Here is a 16,181-nt window from a genome sequence, read left to right as displayed (position 1 = left end):
GATGAATAGATTAGAGGGAGGAATTCTAGATGAAATTAAGTAAACGAGTTATTTAAGTCCACTAATACAAGCCCTCAAAACTTTGATTATATAGAGAGCTAAACTGATAAATATAGACAAATATGGTGAGCCTATAAATTAAAGCTATACTAGACAATAAATGAATAATTGTGAAACAGCCCAAAATACTAAAATATAGCTATAAGGTTTAAAATAAATCTCAATAAAAAATGCAGCAGGGAAAAGTGATTACCTTACCAAAATTCTGGAAAACAGACGGATAGTCCATAAGGGAAATGCAATTAGTCTCACATTTATTTAATGTGATGGATACTGATTGCTAGATAACGTTGACAGTGCTACACAAGGCTTGTTATTTTGAGGTAATAGAGTATTACGGAAAAAGTAGCTAAACAGAGTAGAAGTTGGAAATTTGCCCAAACAATATTTGTATAGATAAATATTAAAACATAGTAACAACCATATGGACTATATATTCAAGTCATAAGAAAATGATTGCTCTAAAGAATAATTATTATTTTGACTTCTTATTTTTCACTTTCACTTAATACGGAAAATACTAACATTTTTCTGATAATCTGTGATATTTAACAGTGTTCTTAATATATAGTAATGAGTTGCTTAAACATGTTTGAATAGCTTTCTTTCTTTTTTTTTTCTTTTTTGACAGAGCCCTCTGTCACCCAGGCTGGAGTGCAGTGGCATGACTTTGGCTCACTGCAACCTCCGCCTCAACAGTTCAAGTGATTCTCCTGCCTTGGCCTTCCAAGTAGCTGGGATTACAGGTACAGGCTACCACAGCTGGCTAATTTTTGTATTTTTAGTAGATACAGGGTTTCGCTGTGTTGGCCAGGCTGGTCTTGAACTCCTGACCTCAGGTGATCCGCCCACCTCAACCTCCCAAAGTGCTAGGACTATAGGCGTGAGCCACCATGCCCAATAGCTTTTATGAAGTGTTTATAAATTGAGTATCCTGAAACTATTAGGACAGTCAAACCAAATCACTTGCTTTAAACATTTTCAGGTATTAGAATGTAATATTGACGAAGACGTGCTACAAAAAGCTATAATTTTTAAAATATCTATTAATTTTTATCTAAGGAATTAAAATAATTAATGCATAATTATGTTAGGGTATGCAATTTATAGTTATAGAAATGATCGGTGGGCTCTTCCCTGGATACTGACGAAGTAACAGATACTAGTTTGAAAAGAATGACCTCTGCTCAAAGAAAAACATCTTAAAATTTATAAATTGGTTGATGACATTAAAAAAACTGGCCTATATCAAATTTATACTTTACGTGCACTATAATTACAGCTTGAAGGTGGGGAGTGCAGTTAAGTATAGCTGACTCATACTCCTAATTCCAGAATTTGGTATTGTAATGTATTAAAGATTAGGTAATAGTTTCATTATTCATTCTGTTACACTGTGTGAAATTATGTTGGCCTAGGGCTAGGTTGAAAAATCACAGACCTATGTATGTGACCATTATCTGGCTCTGTAAGTGTCTTTTTATTCATTCAAATCTGTGTGCTCAAATTTGAGTTCATATCACACTCATGAGATGTATTTTTAATGAATGTGCTAACCTGAAGGGGTGAATGTTCAAAACACTGCAGAGCCAACATACACCCAAAATGCAATAAACTGAAAGATTTTATATGTGTCTTGCCTTAGCAGTTTTGAAAATTCACCCTGAAGGCTAGAATACTTTGTTTGTAAGAATCTCAGCTTTCATATGAATACCTGGGGATAAGAGAGCTGTGAGAAGCAAGTCTGATGGAAGCTAAATTCTATTGCAGGATTACATTAAGAAGAGGAGGCGAGCAGAAGTTCTCCTCTGTCTTTGAGATTTGTCTCCATCGTGTATGAAGAATATCAAATGCCCTATTTATCATCAATGTTTCAGCAACTTGGGAGTGCAGAATACATCTTGCAAAGAGACACTTATGTAGGCTTACTAATGCAGGTGACATATTATATGCTGAGATATAAAAAGACATAGCCGTAGGGGTGATCTCAGAAGCGAGTGACCTAGTCATTCTGGAAAGTCTCATCTCTGAAATTCCAATAGTTCTTCAGATTCAGAATTGATAGAACAGCATTTCTAGTAGACTTTTTGTGTGGACTACAATGTTTCAGGATAATATTTTCTTGTCCGATCACCTCTTATCACACCATTTTAAATATCATGAGAAAAGTAAACAAAAAAAGTGATTTTGAGCCACTTTTTCATGTGGCATCCCAGTTGTGGTAGTGACATAATGTTCATTCCAAGTTCAAAATGTATATTAAGCAGCCCTGTCAGTTGCATACATCCTATACACATTGTACATTTGTTGTTAGTCATTAAACAGCATGCTTTATCTTGGCATATCAATACATGACAAGTTAAACTGATTTGCACTAGACAAATTGATTCTGAAACAGGTAATGAAAGTTTACATCAAATTGTTTTCACCTTCTTTACTGTTAACAAAATAGTTTTTATTGAGGCGCAGATATATTGTTCTTTTATTTGTTTCAGAAGAAACTTAACTCTCTGTACTATTTACCTAGGGTTCTTTGTTCTATTAGAGCTCATTCATGAATTGAGGCTTCCAGTAACTTGAACACAAATAATCAATTTCTATTTGAGATTAACTGAAATATCAATTTCTCCTTTCTGAGAAGAATTATGGGAAGTATTATTCACAGTGCCCCTCTTAATATTGCTTGCATAGAATCAAATACTTTCAGCAGACCAACCTTGGACTTTTAGGCTGTTCAATCTATAAAATTTAGTACTCTGGCCAACTAAATAATACAATGGAAATAAAAATAAATGATGACAACATAGGAAATGTCATAAAATTGGTGAACAACTATAGTCCATTCAATTGCTTAAAAGTTTCTAAATTAATCTTATGATAATATTATGGTTAAATACTGTCTAAAACTTGCTTTGAAGAGGTGTTACATGCAGGAAGACAACGATGTTTCTCTCTAAGTACACCTAAGTGGTAGGCTATGATTTTCTGAGGTGGTTTTGATACATTCTGCTGAACTAACTTTCAGTCTTTAGTTTTCTAAGCCATGGTTCTACAGACTATTCTAAGAATTAAAGGAGCAGTATTGTGTTGTAGACATTAACTCTGTTCACTGTGTATTTCTGTGACAAGCCAGTTACAAGGGACCGTGGAGGTATTATGGGCAAGGAAGTGTTGTGAGCAGAAGTGATGCATACCACTCCCTGTTTAGGTGGAGAGCCTCTAAAGTGTTCTCACTTTTCCCTCCAGCAAAGCATAACGTGGCTGCTCTGTCATCCTTCATCTCTCAGTGACCATGATGAGCAAAGCTCCTCTATTCACCATGTTGGACATGCAACATGAGCAAGAAATAAAACTTGCTTATTTGAAGTCACTGAAAATTAGAAGTGTCTTAAGACCACCATATAGTTTAGCACATTTGTACAGATATAGGTTGGATTCATTTCAAATTCCAAGAGTATGCTCCTGGCCATACTGCTGAGAAGAGCAGTTTGTGTGGAACCCAAAAGAAGCAGGCAACAATTTATGGCAGTTAAGATTTTGATGGTACAGTAGCCAACATTACCACAAACACTCATTCTTGTGTGTTGCCATGTGGACATTGTTGTTTTCTCTCTTTTTTTACTTCATTTCTTGTTTATTTTTCCTATGGAAAATGGCATAGGAAAGTTAGTGGAACACATACTACCCTTAGACTTCACTGATGTTTCACACTCAAAAACAAAATGACCTATATTTTATGACTCAGACATACTCTTTCTTGCTCTACCACTCAATTCCTAAACTGGAAAATGGCAGAAATTGGGAGGTGTGTTGAAATTGAATCCCTAAAGGTGTAGCAAAAAAAAAAAAAAAGACAAATAGGGTATTTTGAGGTTTTTGTTTGATTCTAATAGAAAAGTTCATTTATCTACGTGAATAACATTTATGTTTGCAAAGTAATTTGAGTTTTGGGATTGGAAAACATATTTAAATATATAAATACATATATGAAATATATAAAGTACGTGGAAGAACATTATCTCTAAGGTTTGTTTTGCAGTAGGAAGTAGCTAAAATATTGGTTAACAAAACAAAATGTTTAAAAGGAGAAATTTTATTGTGGCATGGGATAGTAAAAGTGTTTTGGAATAAAAATATTAGGTTAAGTTCTTGATCTGCAACTGGCTTGATATGACCCTGGACCAGTTAATGTATAGAAAGTATTCTTTCCTCTCTTTAAAACATAGGAAAATGACATCTTCCCTAATTCATAATGTAATTATATAAAATTAAAATAATGCACATAAAAACAATGTGCATTCTAAATAATCTATGTGCAAATATGCCAGAATATTCATACTTTATTGTTGTTAGTAACTTTTTCTAGTTTTTCTCTCGATTTACTCACATCCCTCCTTCTTTCCAAATAAATGGAAAAACATTAGTAGACTATGATGGGTAATGCCACCAGTGAGTCAAGCTGCAGTGGGTGTTACTGTAATAGTTCACATTCATCATTGCTATGGTTGAAAATGTGCATTTGGATGTGGTTGAATAGTTCACATCAAAACAAAATCTCATCTGTATGACAGAAACTCTGTTGTGTTGGACTTTGAACATAATCCAAGATACTCAAGACAGTAGCAAAATTAGGCATTTGGAAAAATCAGAGTAAGAAAGGCATTTTTCATGCTTATTTGCTTCAAAGGATGCTCTGATTTTGTTAATTGCCTCAAAGAGTGCTTCGATTTGCTATTTTCTACAAACAGTATTCTAATCTAGTTTATCCTCTGAGTTGCAGCTGTGTTCAAGTATCCTAATATGTTTGGTGCATGCTGAACTATTCTTCTGCAATTAATTCACTTGGTTCTTCATGCGAAATGATTTACACCTATTTAGAACTAAATTGGAAGCCATTCCACTCTTGCTTGAGAAGTTATTAAGACAGCTTTTAGATGACATTAATTTGCACTTAGACAGTACCTTTTATCTAAGGATCTCAAAGCACTCTATGAAAGTGCATTATCATTAATGAAGAAAAATAGAAGAATTGAACACTGTATTTAGGAGTGATTTGCAAGGTAGGACATAAAATAAAAATGCATTCTTATTTTTAGTTGTAAAATAGTAATGGTACATATTATCTTCATACTCAACAATACAACTTCTTATTTTCTCTCCCTGTCTAGCAAGGTTTGTGGGTCTCTATCTTCTTCAGCTACAAACTGCCATGGTCATTCTCATATATACAAAGCAACATCACCTGGGTTTTCTACTTTATGGTGTATCTTCTTCTCCATTATTAATTTCTGATTTTTAAATATCCCAGCCTTAAATTATTATTAGTCTGCTCTGAAAAGCAGATAGGATGTGAATTTACTTTCACTGAAATGGGTTGAAGCCAGGTCTGATTCTTAGATGTGTTAGCATCCTTAGATGTTCAAGTGTCTTCAAATAAAAGACAGTCACTCAAGACACTAAGACTTGAGTTTTCATTTAGTATCATGATATCACAAGTAAATGTTCTGTAGACATTGATTGCTGAGGAAACTTTTTGGTTTCCACAGCAAGCTCTTTTTCTTTTTCTTTTCTTTTTGAGACAGGGTCTTGCTCTGTCACCCTGGCTTGAATGCAGTGGTGTAATCATGATTCACTGTAGCTACAAACATCCCAGGCTCAATCAATCCTCCCCCCTCAGCCTCTTGAGTAGCTGAGACAACAGATGTTCACCACTACACCTGGCTAATATTTTTTAAATTTTTTCTAGAGATGGGATTTTGCCATATTGCCCAAGCTGGTCTCAAAATCCTAGGCTCAAGCAATCAGCCCATCTCGGCCTTCCAAAGTACTGGGGTTACACGTGTGAGTCATTGTGCCTGGTCAAGTTTTTCATTTCTATAAAAGTACACTTTTATTACATCACAAATGCAAATATAAATAAAATGATACACCTTTAAAAATACCAATATTGTACATATAATTTTATGAGTTTCAAGAAAAATAAGTCCTGGACCCAATTTGTCCATTTTCTCTCTGCAGTGTTTATTTGCTTTAATTGTGCTGGAAAGTAAGTCTCCGATTAATACAAATGTCTTAAACTAAACTTACAACTTGGGTACAGAATGGTCCTCCTTCTCTCTATAAAAGCAGATGTCTGGTCATTCTGAGTTTTTGGAATTTATCCAATTAATGTTGTCAGTAGCAGTGGCATTTGATGATCAGGGCAGTTGAAGCCTTGCCTTTAACAGGTATACTGAAACTGCTAAAAAGTCTTCATGTGAATCAGAAAAGGTGCAGCTCAATGATAGAGATTACAGTTTGATGTGAACATAGGGGCTGGATTTAAGATGTTACCCTACTCTTTCAGCCAGGCATCCCTGTGAAGCAAACAACCTGAACAATGGAATGTTTCAGTCCTGGTTTTCGATCCTAGAGACTGCAAATATCTGTATTTCAGAGGTCCTGTTTACTTGAAACACTAAGCCTCAAGATTTTAATAAAGGATGTACTCAAATATCCAAGCTAACTAGGATCTTTCTCTGGAAAATGACCTTGCTTGAGTATTGTCTCTATCTTTTTCTATTCCAAGTCAGAAGGAAACAAAATGGAAAGGCTCAATGAAGGTAGACCATTTTATACAACCTTCATGGGGTTGTTTTTAAACCTGAGCTGTTTCCCATCAAATAAAGGTATAGTTATACTTTCAAACAAGTGATTTTTCTTATTTAATCTCTCCTCTACTCAGCTTCTATACTCTGTTTCTCCACTGAAATTGGTACTATCTATGGTTCTCAATTTTTTAAGCTAATGAAGACAACAAGGAGCTTGGACTTCCTTTGGGAGGGTAGTCTTAAATTTTTTAAAATATTGACTCTAAAAAACACATAGTTCTTGTATATATTATAGAATTTTTTTCTTTGCAAAAGTGCAGTATAGTTCTATAATGTGCTAATTTCATGATTCTAAGCTAACAATATAAGAAACATGGGCACTTTGGGAGGCCCAGGAAGGTGGATCACTTGAGCTCAGGAGTTCAAGACAAGCCTGGGCAACATGGCAAAACACTGTCTCCACTACAAATATACATAAAAATTATCTGGCCATGGTTGCACACTCTGGTTGTCCCAGATAATCTAGGGGCTCAGGCAGGAGGATCGCTTAGGTTGAGGCTCCAGTAAGCCATGATGAAGTCACCACACTCTATTCTAGGTGACAGAGTGAGACCCTATCTGAAAAAGAAAGGAAGAAAGAAGAGAGAGAGAGGAGACAGAGAGAGAGGAGAAGGCAGGAAGGAAGGAAGGAAGGAAGAAAGGAAGGAAGGAAGGAAGGAAGGAAATAAACCAGTCCACTATTAAGTATTAGAAGTGTTAAGTGAATTCTTTCAGTTGGAGAGGAAAACTCATAGATTGGAGTTGCCTGAGCATGTATGTAGCATGTCGGGGAGTGGAAGAAACTGAAGTTTTTTATATTATGATCCCATATTAGGGCATTTGGAATCATAATATGTTTTTTGATGGATAAACATTGCTTCTAAACTAAACTCTGAAATAGGAAGGATGAGTGATGGGATGAGATAAATCAGACCTCTGTTTTAGAATTCCCATGCTACCTGAATTTTGGAGGCCGGGTCAGAATTAGAAGATACTTAGAGGAAGTATAACCTATAGGATGATGATTACAATAGTTTTTTTTAAAATAGCAGTAATGGTATGGATGGAAATGAAGTTAAAAATAATAGCAGTAATGGTGTGGATGGAAATAAAATGTAAAACCTGAGCAACAAAGACTGTACAGATTAGGAGGTAAAATGTGAGGGTTGCGAGTGGGAGCAAAGGATCAAAGAGCATTCAAAGAAAAGGTAGGTAGCACGCAGGCAGCTTCATCTGGAGAAAAATCCACCAGGGAACCAGAACTAGCCATGTATGGTCTTAGAAGGAGCAGCTATACTAAACTACACGGAGGCTAGAGTTGGCTAGAGTTGCCATAACAAAGTTGCATGTACTTAAACAATAGGAATTTATTTATTTTTTTCACAGTACTGAAGGGTGGAAGTCTGAGATCAAGGCATGGACAGGTTTGGTTTCTTCTGAGGGCTCCCTCCTTGGCTTATAGATGGCCACCTTCTCTTCCCTCTTCCCATATTCTTCCCTCTGTGTTTGTGTCTGACCTGATCTCCTCCTCCAATAAGAACACCAGTCATACTGGACTATGACCCACTCTTACGATGTAACCTTAATTATCTTTTTAAAGATGCTGTCTCGAAAATACAGTTACATTCTGAGGTACTGAAGGTTAGGACTCTAATGCATGAATTTTTAGGGGACAAAAATATACCATCAATGATAAAAAAAGAGAATAGACAAAGAGTAAAATTAGCTGTGGTTTTAGTCTTATTATTTACACATTTTATAATAAATACACATTACTTTTATAAGATGAAAACAATAAAAAAATTACTTTGAGTTCATTTGCTACTGCAGACATCCATATCTCAAAAATGTGAACATTTTGTTGAGTTACTCCAGCTCTAAGGTCTGAATGCTTAGTCCTTGATGGAGGTGTTCTTGTAAATTTTATATTATAATTGAAGGACTACAGTAAAATATACCATGGCGTGTCATGGCCCGTTAGTGATATCAGGCTAATGCTTTATTGTCTTTGGTCTTCCTAAGGTTAGAAATGACTTCAAAACCATCCTCTCTTGGTAATAATTTCAAACATGGAAAATGCTGACTCTTAATATTTTATATTTGTATGGTGAGTGGAGGGGAAAATCTTTGAGTAATTTGAAATCAATAAATAATATCAAATCAAATCTGGCCAGTTTCAGTGCTCAATTTATTCCTTAACCTTTTTTGCAAGTTTTATTACAATATACCTGTATAAATTTGCTTCCCTCATGAAATTTTTTAGAAAAGATTATCCATCTCTGAATTAAGTGCTTTCATTATCTTTCCCAGCAGTGATTCTTACACTTTGGCATTAATTAGAATCACCTGAAGGGCTTGTTAAAACAGATTGCTGGGCCCCACCCCTAGAGTTTCTTATTCATAGTCTGGTGTGGACTTCAATATTTTTGCATTGTTAACAAGTTCTCAGGAATGTTGTTATTGCTGGTTCAGCAACACTGAAAACTTCTGCTCTGCAATAATGTTTATAACAACAAAATCAGATTATTCCATTTTACTTTGAAAAAGTATTTTTCACCATAAAAATAAATAGTTTTAATTAAACATATTTGTCACCATTATGAAAAATAATAAATAGCTGGAAATCATCCTGATATGCATGGTATCTCCGAAGATATGAAATTAGTTGCAGTTACTATGACCAAAAGCCAAATCAAGGAATTAACAACTCTACAAAGTCAATGAGTATTTAAAATATTTGTTATGCACCTATGTGTCACCTTGGTCTTAGCCACACTAGTGTGGGAACAATAAAAAGAAACATAGAGCTGTATAATATCTGTCAGTGAATTTCTTTAATAAGTGATATATCTGGGTCGATGAAATAAATATCTGTTCCCAGGCTGCAGTGTATGGGATTTAGATCACAAAGCTGAAAGCTTAAAAATAGCAACAAGGACCAGCCTGACCAACATAGAGAAACCCTGTTTCTACCCAAAATACAAAATTAGCCAGGCATGGTGACACATGCCTGTAATCCCAGCTACTCAGGAGGCTGATGCAGGAGAATCACTTGAACCCTGGCGGCGGAGGTTGTGGTGAGCTGAGATCGCCGCCATTGCAATCCAGCCTGGATAACAAGAGCAAAACTCTTCCTCGGAAAAAAAAAAAAAAAAAAAAAATAGCAACAAGGATAATGCATGCAAATCCTATCTATTTGCCATCAAAAAAATTATGCAAATGTGTAAAGGATCATGCATAGGGAGAGGTATTTCTTTTTGCTTTTGCCTTAGAATTGAGGCTAAGTACCAAATTGAGGATAAAAGATGCTACTCCCCACCCCTACTTATCATTATAAGAGGAGGACTACAAGGAAATGGATTAGTAGCCTGCAGATAATTCGGTATTTAAGACAAGACAACACTTTTTAAAAACTAAGGTTACCTTCAAGAAAACAAGACATGCCAGCATAGTGGCTCAAGCCCAGTTACTTTTAAGAAGGCAAATCAACCACATATTTTTGGAAATGTGGACTTTGTTGTTGACCCCAATACTGATAATTTAGGTGGAAAGCAGAATGAATATGCGATGATAATTACACAATGAACTCCCTCGATCAAGAGTTTGTTAAGACCTCTAAACATGCAAAAAAGTTGTAGTTCACCCATACATTACAGATAATTTTTCTCTACGAAAAACAACATAACTTTCTTGCTCTTTACTAAAGCGTTTCACAAAAATCTTAGAAATGCCAGGTTTTTAACATGGCATTCACATTTCTTAGGACTGAATAATTTTTTTTTCCTGTATGTTCAGATGGAACACTAAATAATACTTAGTTTTTTTGAAATTAAAGATCTATTTACAAAGTGTAAAAGGACTAAAACTCTTCTGATGGCCCAATTTAGAAACATTAAACCAGCTAATGTAAAGCTCAGTATGAAGAAGTTATTTCCAACCCTTGCTTCAGAAATTGAAGCTTTCATATGCGTTCTATAGTAAGACATATCTTTTCATAGCAGTCAAATATGTTAACCTTAGTATTTCTTGTCATGAAATTTTTTAAATTACCAAGATAGTTAATAATCGAAAATGGATTTCCTTTCTGGTACTATTTTCAGAAGTATGTTAACTGTAAACTTTAAGATTTCATAATGGAGAGACATTTAAGGCCTTTTATTTCAAAATGCCCCAGGTATCATAGTGGAAAGTTTTGAGGATAGGTTTTCACAATAAAAAATAATAATTTTATTGCAGAGTGGCATATAATTTAAATATTTTATTTATATGCTTCCTATATATTAGATTTATTACTCGTATTTCAAAGAAGCATGATGGCATCATAAAGCACAATTTTACTATCCTCTTAGGATTAAAATAATATTTTTATACACTAAAAATTATATTTCTAGAGACAAAATTATGATGCCCCCAATTACTTACCCAAACAATTCCTCTAAGAATATATGCAAGCCAGTGTTAGCAGGAACAAAGATTGTTTGTTGATTTTTTAATTTGTTGCTCTCTGTTCAAATTTAAGACAACCTTTGGTTCTAGATGAATTGTCTTTCTGAAAACATTTATTTTTTGTAACTCCTTTGAAATGAACTCCAAAAACTTCGACACAGACAGAAAACCTTGCAGTTTCAATGAAGCTTTTCAAAGTACTCGTTTACCCTCTGGCAAAATATGGTTTTGCTGCTTCCTACCAAGATAACCTACTGCCTTCAATTCTGACTCTATGCATATTTCTCTTTCTACCTTTAAATGCCTTTTGTCAAAAGAGTAAGAGCTTTCGACCAAAGTTCTATGATTATAGCTATGTGCATTTTCTTAGAGCTCACGTTTACTTGCCACAATACAGAACATAGAAGGTTAATATTTAATCATTAATATCGATTAATATTTAGACTCAATTTCTGACGTGAAATTTGGCTTTTTGAAGTTTCACGAAAATGATAGGCAACATATTCAATACATGTAATAATAATGGCAAATACTCAAAATGGCAAAAGATGGGTGGCATATATGCTTTTATATAAAAGCAATTTATTTTATTGACTCATCTTACCTTGGTATCTCTCTCCTACTTTTTACCTACACAGGATTCTCAAGAAAGTTGTGGTCAATCAAAATCCTTCCTACAGTGTAGTATGTTTCGAGCTTAAAGGAAATTCTTCTAGAAATTACACAGATCATAGGATCCCCAAATATACAAATGTTTTATGACTGACTTTTTTCTGAGACAGTGTCTGATGCAGAAATAAATCAGAAAAAAAAGGAGAATGGTAATTAGAAGAAGATACTCTCTGCTTCATAGCAAATTCAACTTTTAATAAGAATAATATTGATAGGTTTTTTCCTTATGTACTGGTAACATCACCAAGCCTTTTGACACTTGCGTGCAAGCTCCCTAAAGAGTCGGAAATCTCAGTTTAAAATAAATTGCAATTGTTAATTGTTTGGCAAGGTTCAACTCAATTAGGCTTTTGCACAGATTTCTGCATCTACATTTTCCTAACGTATCTGTTATTGTGCCTATTTTAAAATATAGATTATTTAAGCCAAAATTTATACATAAACCATTTTAAATAAAGATTCTGCAAGGTACATTTGCTCAATTTGTTTTCATTTGATTATTGACTGTTAAATTTGAAGAAAAAAGTCTTAACAATAAAAATGTAAGTAGGAAAGAAGATTGCTATAAATGTTTCCTGATTATGAGTATCACATGACTTTCCCCTATTGTAATCATGTGGCAGACCACAAGTGAGTTTCCAACTGAATTATTTTAGACATAATATATTCTTTCTGAATGTCTTTCCTCTTCAACCAACTGCTTTTTGCTTGTGGTTTTAAGGGTATGCACTTAGTCTTGCTATTTCAGCTACATCTGTGTACTACAGAAAGCAGCCAGTTCTTAGAATGGTTGATAAACTGGTTGACCTCTGTAATCTACATTTTAGAGAAATACATTTCAGCTGCAGATGTTTCCAAAGGTAGAAAATCTGTGAAGAAAATTAATCTGTAACTGACAGATGTTTTCATATTAATACAGTTTGGGAATATTCTCTTCCAAACATGTTGCCTTCCTGTGAAATTCAAGAGTGCTGTTATCTCACATTTCTAGGCTCTTGAATCCTACAGCATGGCACTAAAATGGACTGTCATCTAAATAAACAGACACAAAACTTGCTTTGCAGTTAGAAGGTGGAATTTGAATTTGTTGACTTTTATATTTGCTCCATTCCATTTAATTCAGTTAGTTGTATAACTGCTGATAAAATTTTCCTTAGCCCTGTGGAAGGCACCGTGAGTTACTTATATCAAAACTCAAAGTCAGTATAAACGTTGGCAGAAGATTTCATCCTGTTTGGGCATTTTATAGCATCTTAGGGAGTTATCTTTCCCCTAAGGGTTTTATTATTAATGGGAACTGCCCACGTGGTTTGAGGGAAGAATGGACTTCCTCAATTAGAAGACCTTTTAAGAGAGTTAACAGAAAATTTATTTTTTCATTTAAGGAAGAGAATATTTCCCATAAGAACACTGAATCTTTCATGGCTGACTGTCTTGCAAACACAATGTGTAAAATTTTTAGTTCCTTAAAAATTAAACGGACACTTTGAAATTTAATAAGGCTTAAAAGGAACCCATCTTTAGTATCCCTGTTTTCTCACCACCCAGTACTCGTGATAACAGAGTATCAGCACTACCTACTAAAAAAATCTTCATCTTCTTCAGATTAAAAAAAAAAAAAAAGCATGTTGAGGTCTTCCCAAGGATTCAATTTAAGCAGTTTTCAGTCTATATCTGGAGGAGTTTCCTACCATTTAGTGGCTATGTGATTATGAGTAATTTCCTTTGCCTTCTGAAGCTTCGCTATTTCATTTGAGAGTCATGTTACCTACTTTGAAGGTTGTACAGACTGGAGAAAATATATGTAAAATATCTGGCATGGAGTAGGCCTTTAAAATGATCCTTTGAAACCATTTGTTTATTGCCACAATATTTACTTTTGCTTAACTCAATTCAACATATGTAAATTTTAAAAGTATAATTTCCACTTTGTGGCTGTTTGGCCATAACATATGAATCATTTGGGGCCTCAGCTTCTTCTAACAAAGCATTGCTTCAACGACTGTAAATTATACACATTAGCTTGCTCATCAATACCACTATTCTAAGATTTATTCATTATAAAATATATTTCCTCTATTACATTCCATTCAGACCATAAAACTGCCATCTTAATTCTATAATTCTATACATTATATACAATGATAAAATGACTTCAATAATTTCCTCTAGATTGAAATATCTGATTTACTATATAATATTATATACAACAAACTTCCACTGTTGTTTGATATGTTGTCATGTTGGCTAATTTTAGAAGCTTTGTTAAATAAATAGAAAAATAAAAGGCCTGATTTCCTTGCTCAACAAGAAGTTATGTTACAGCTAAATAACTGAACACAAAAATTTGACCATTTGAGAAACTCCCCCAAAAGAGATACAGTCTAATATAGTGAAAATTACAGATTATTACACTAAAATATACTTTTTCATGAGACAAATTAAAGGAGCTATTTTCTTTTGTTTTTATTATTATACTTTAAGTTCTAGGGTACATGTGCACAACGTGCAGGTTTGTTACATATGTATACATGTGCCATGTTGGTATGCTGCACCCATTAACTGGTCATTTCCATTAGGTATATCTCCTAATGCTATCGCTGCCCCCTCCCCCCACCACATGGCAGACCCTGGTGTGTAATGTTCCCCGCCCTGTGTCCAAGTGCTCTCACTGTTCAATTCCCACCTATGAGTGAGAACATGCGGTGTTTGCTTTTCTGTCTAAAGGAGCTATTTTCTTAAAGTTAGTATGACTTAGCTTGAAAACCATACAAAACATGGATTGTCATTGTTGTTAGAAACAAAAATATTTAAACAAGATAAAATTCCTGATGTGAATAAATGGAGAAGTTAACTACAGCCTTATTAACCTGATTATTTTTTACTTTCCTAGATATTATGACTCTTTTACATCCTTAACCATAACACTATCCTGCCTTTATGCTTTTTCTCCACAGCGCCCTTTAAAGTCTACTGAAAAGCAGTTCAGCTCATTCCCTCCTTACTCCATCTCTTTCCTGACACTGTGTTTAACTGGTTATTGTTTCCTCCACTTGGGTTGTAAGCATTTCCTTGTGTTTGTTTTTTTTTCCTTTATTTCAAGAGTAATATTTTGCCTCATTTCTTGGGTGGGATATGAACATTGTTCAAGGCATTTCCATTGTTCTGCAAACCATATATCGTTCACTGTAACTAGACCATACCCCCGTCCATACACACAGACTTATCCACAGTCTAAATTCATACCTTATCACTGTACATGTAGATCATTCAAATATTACTTCATTGAATTGTTTTATAAAGCTTCTTAACTGATAATTTTGTTATTTGATAGACCAACAAAAGCAAATGCACAAATTACTAAAATTATAGAATTAGAAAACTGAAGGGATGTCTTAAAAGTCATCTAACTTAAACTCAAATATCATATGCTCCTTTATCCCCAATAAGAGACAAATTTCTCATTAAACATCTGTGGTATACCAAAACCTGTATTTGGCATGCGGGGAATTGAGAACTAGATGACACACTTGCCACTTTCATGAATCAAGTACATGAAGAAAAGTTACACTAAAAAAGGTAGTTTAATGATTCCTCAGAATGAGACAAGAAAACCTATCAACAGGCAATTGCATCAAACAAATCAAAGCTGTTGCCTGCTAGTTGCTTTAAATTCACACGGACAAAGGCTGTACTTGTTTTTGATCTTATTTCTTCTTGTAAACATTTTTCTCTATATATTTTTCTAGGTGTATGAAATAATCTGAAATAATGTCTAAGGGTTCCACATTTACAAGCTAAAATCAGTGCCAGGTGCTTTCTTAATCTTGTTCATAAACCTCAGAATGACTTTGAATCCTTCTGCTTTGACCAAAATGGACTTAAACGATAGAATTGTGAGTTTTTCTTAGCACAGATAATGGTAACTTTAGTATGACATCTCCACACCTGGGTGATTCTAAGGATGTCACAGAATAATAAGCACAGTAAACAATTAGCATCATCCAACAAACAGCCCTCAAATGGTCTGTGGCATCTGTTTGTCCCTAGCTCGAAAGCTAATAAGAGCCAGGACTCTCCAAGGTACCTTCCTTTTCAGCTTCAAAACTAATTACACTTTCTGCATTTCAAACCATTGAAGTACTTATGGCTAGAGAGAATACTCACATTATTTTATAATAGAACAAATTAAGAAACCCTGCATAAGTGGGCAGGATGCCAGCTTGCAATTCTCCCAGAAGTCTTGACTCAAACAGCAATGTTTCTTGCAGGGCATCTACTTGTTTTTTTTTTTTTTTTTTTTTTTGAGTTTTTATTATAAGGAAAATTTGTACGTTAGCTGTTTTTTAAACTTCTGTAACAAAACACAAAATT

General features: G+C 34.4%; 1 protein-coding gene and 1 long non-coding RNA gene across 2 annotated transcripts in view; one reads left to right on the top strand and one right to left on the bottom strand.

Moving 5' to 3' along the window:
* Window positions 1-796, top strand: part of LOC144332851 (uncharacterized) — an 82,672-nt gene extending 81,876 nt beyond the window's left edge. The window contains exon 3 of the long non-coding RNA XR_013401042.1: window positions 692-796. This is a non-coding gene — a long non-coding RNA (uncharacterized LOC144332851). The remainder of the gene's footprint in view (window positions 1-691) is intronic.
* The window catches only part of NEGR1 (neuronal growth regulator 1), an 885,521-nt gene that overhangs the window by 474,535 nt on the left and 394,805 nt on the right, over window positions 1-16,181 (bottom strand).

The sequence above is a fragment of the Macaca mulatta genome, chromosome 1 (assembly GCF_049350105.2).
Source record: "Macaca mulatta isolate MMU2019108-1 chromosome 1, T2T-MMU8v2.0, whole genome shotgun sequence".
NCBI classification, from domain to species: Eukaryota; Metazoa; Chordata; class Mammalia; order Primates; family Cercopithecidae; genus Macaca; species Macaca mulatta.
The sequence above is the reverse complement of the archived record's forward strand: the minus strand, read 5'-3'. Positions and strand labels throughout refer to the sequence as shown.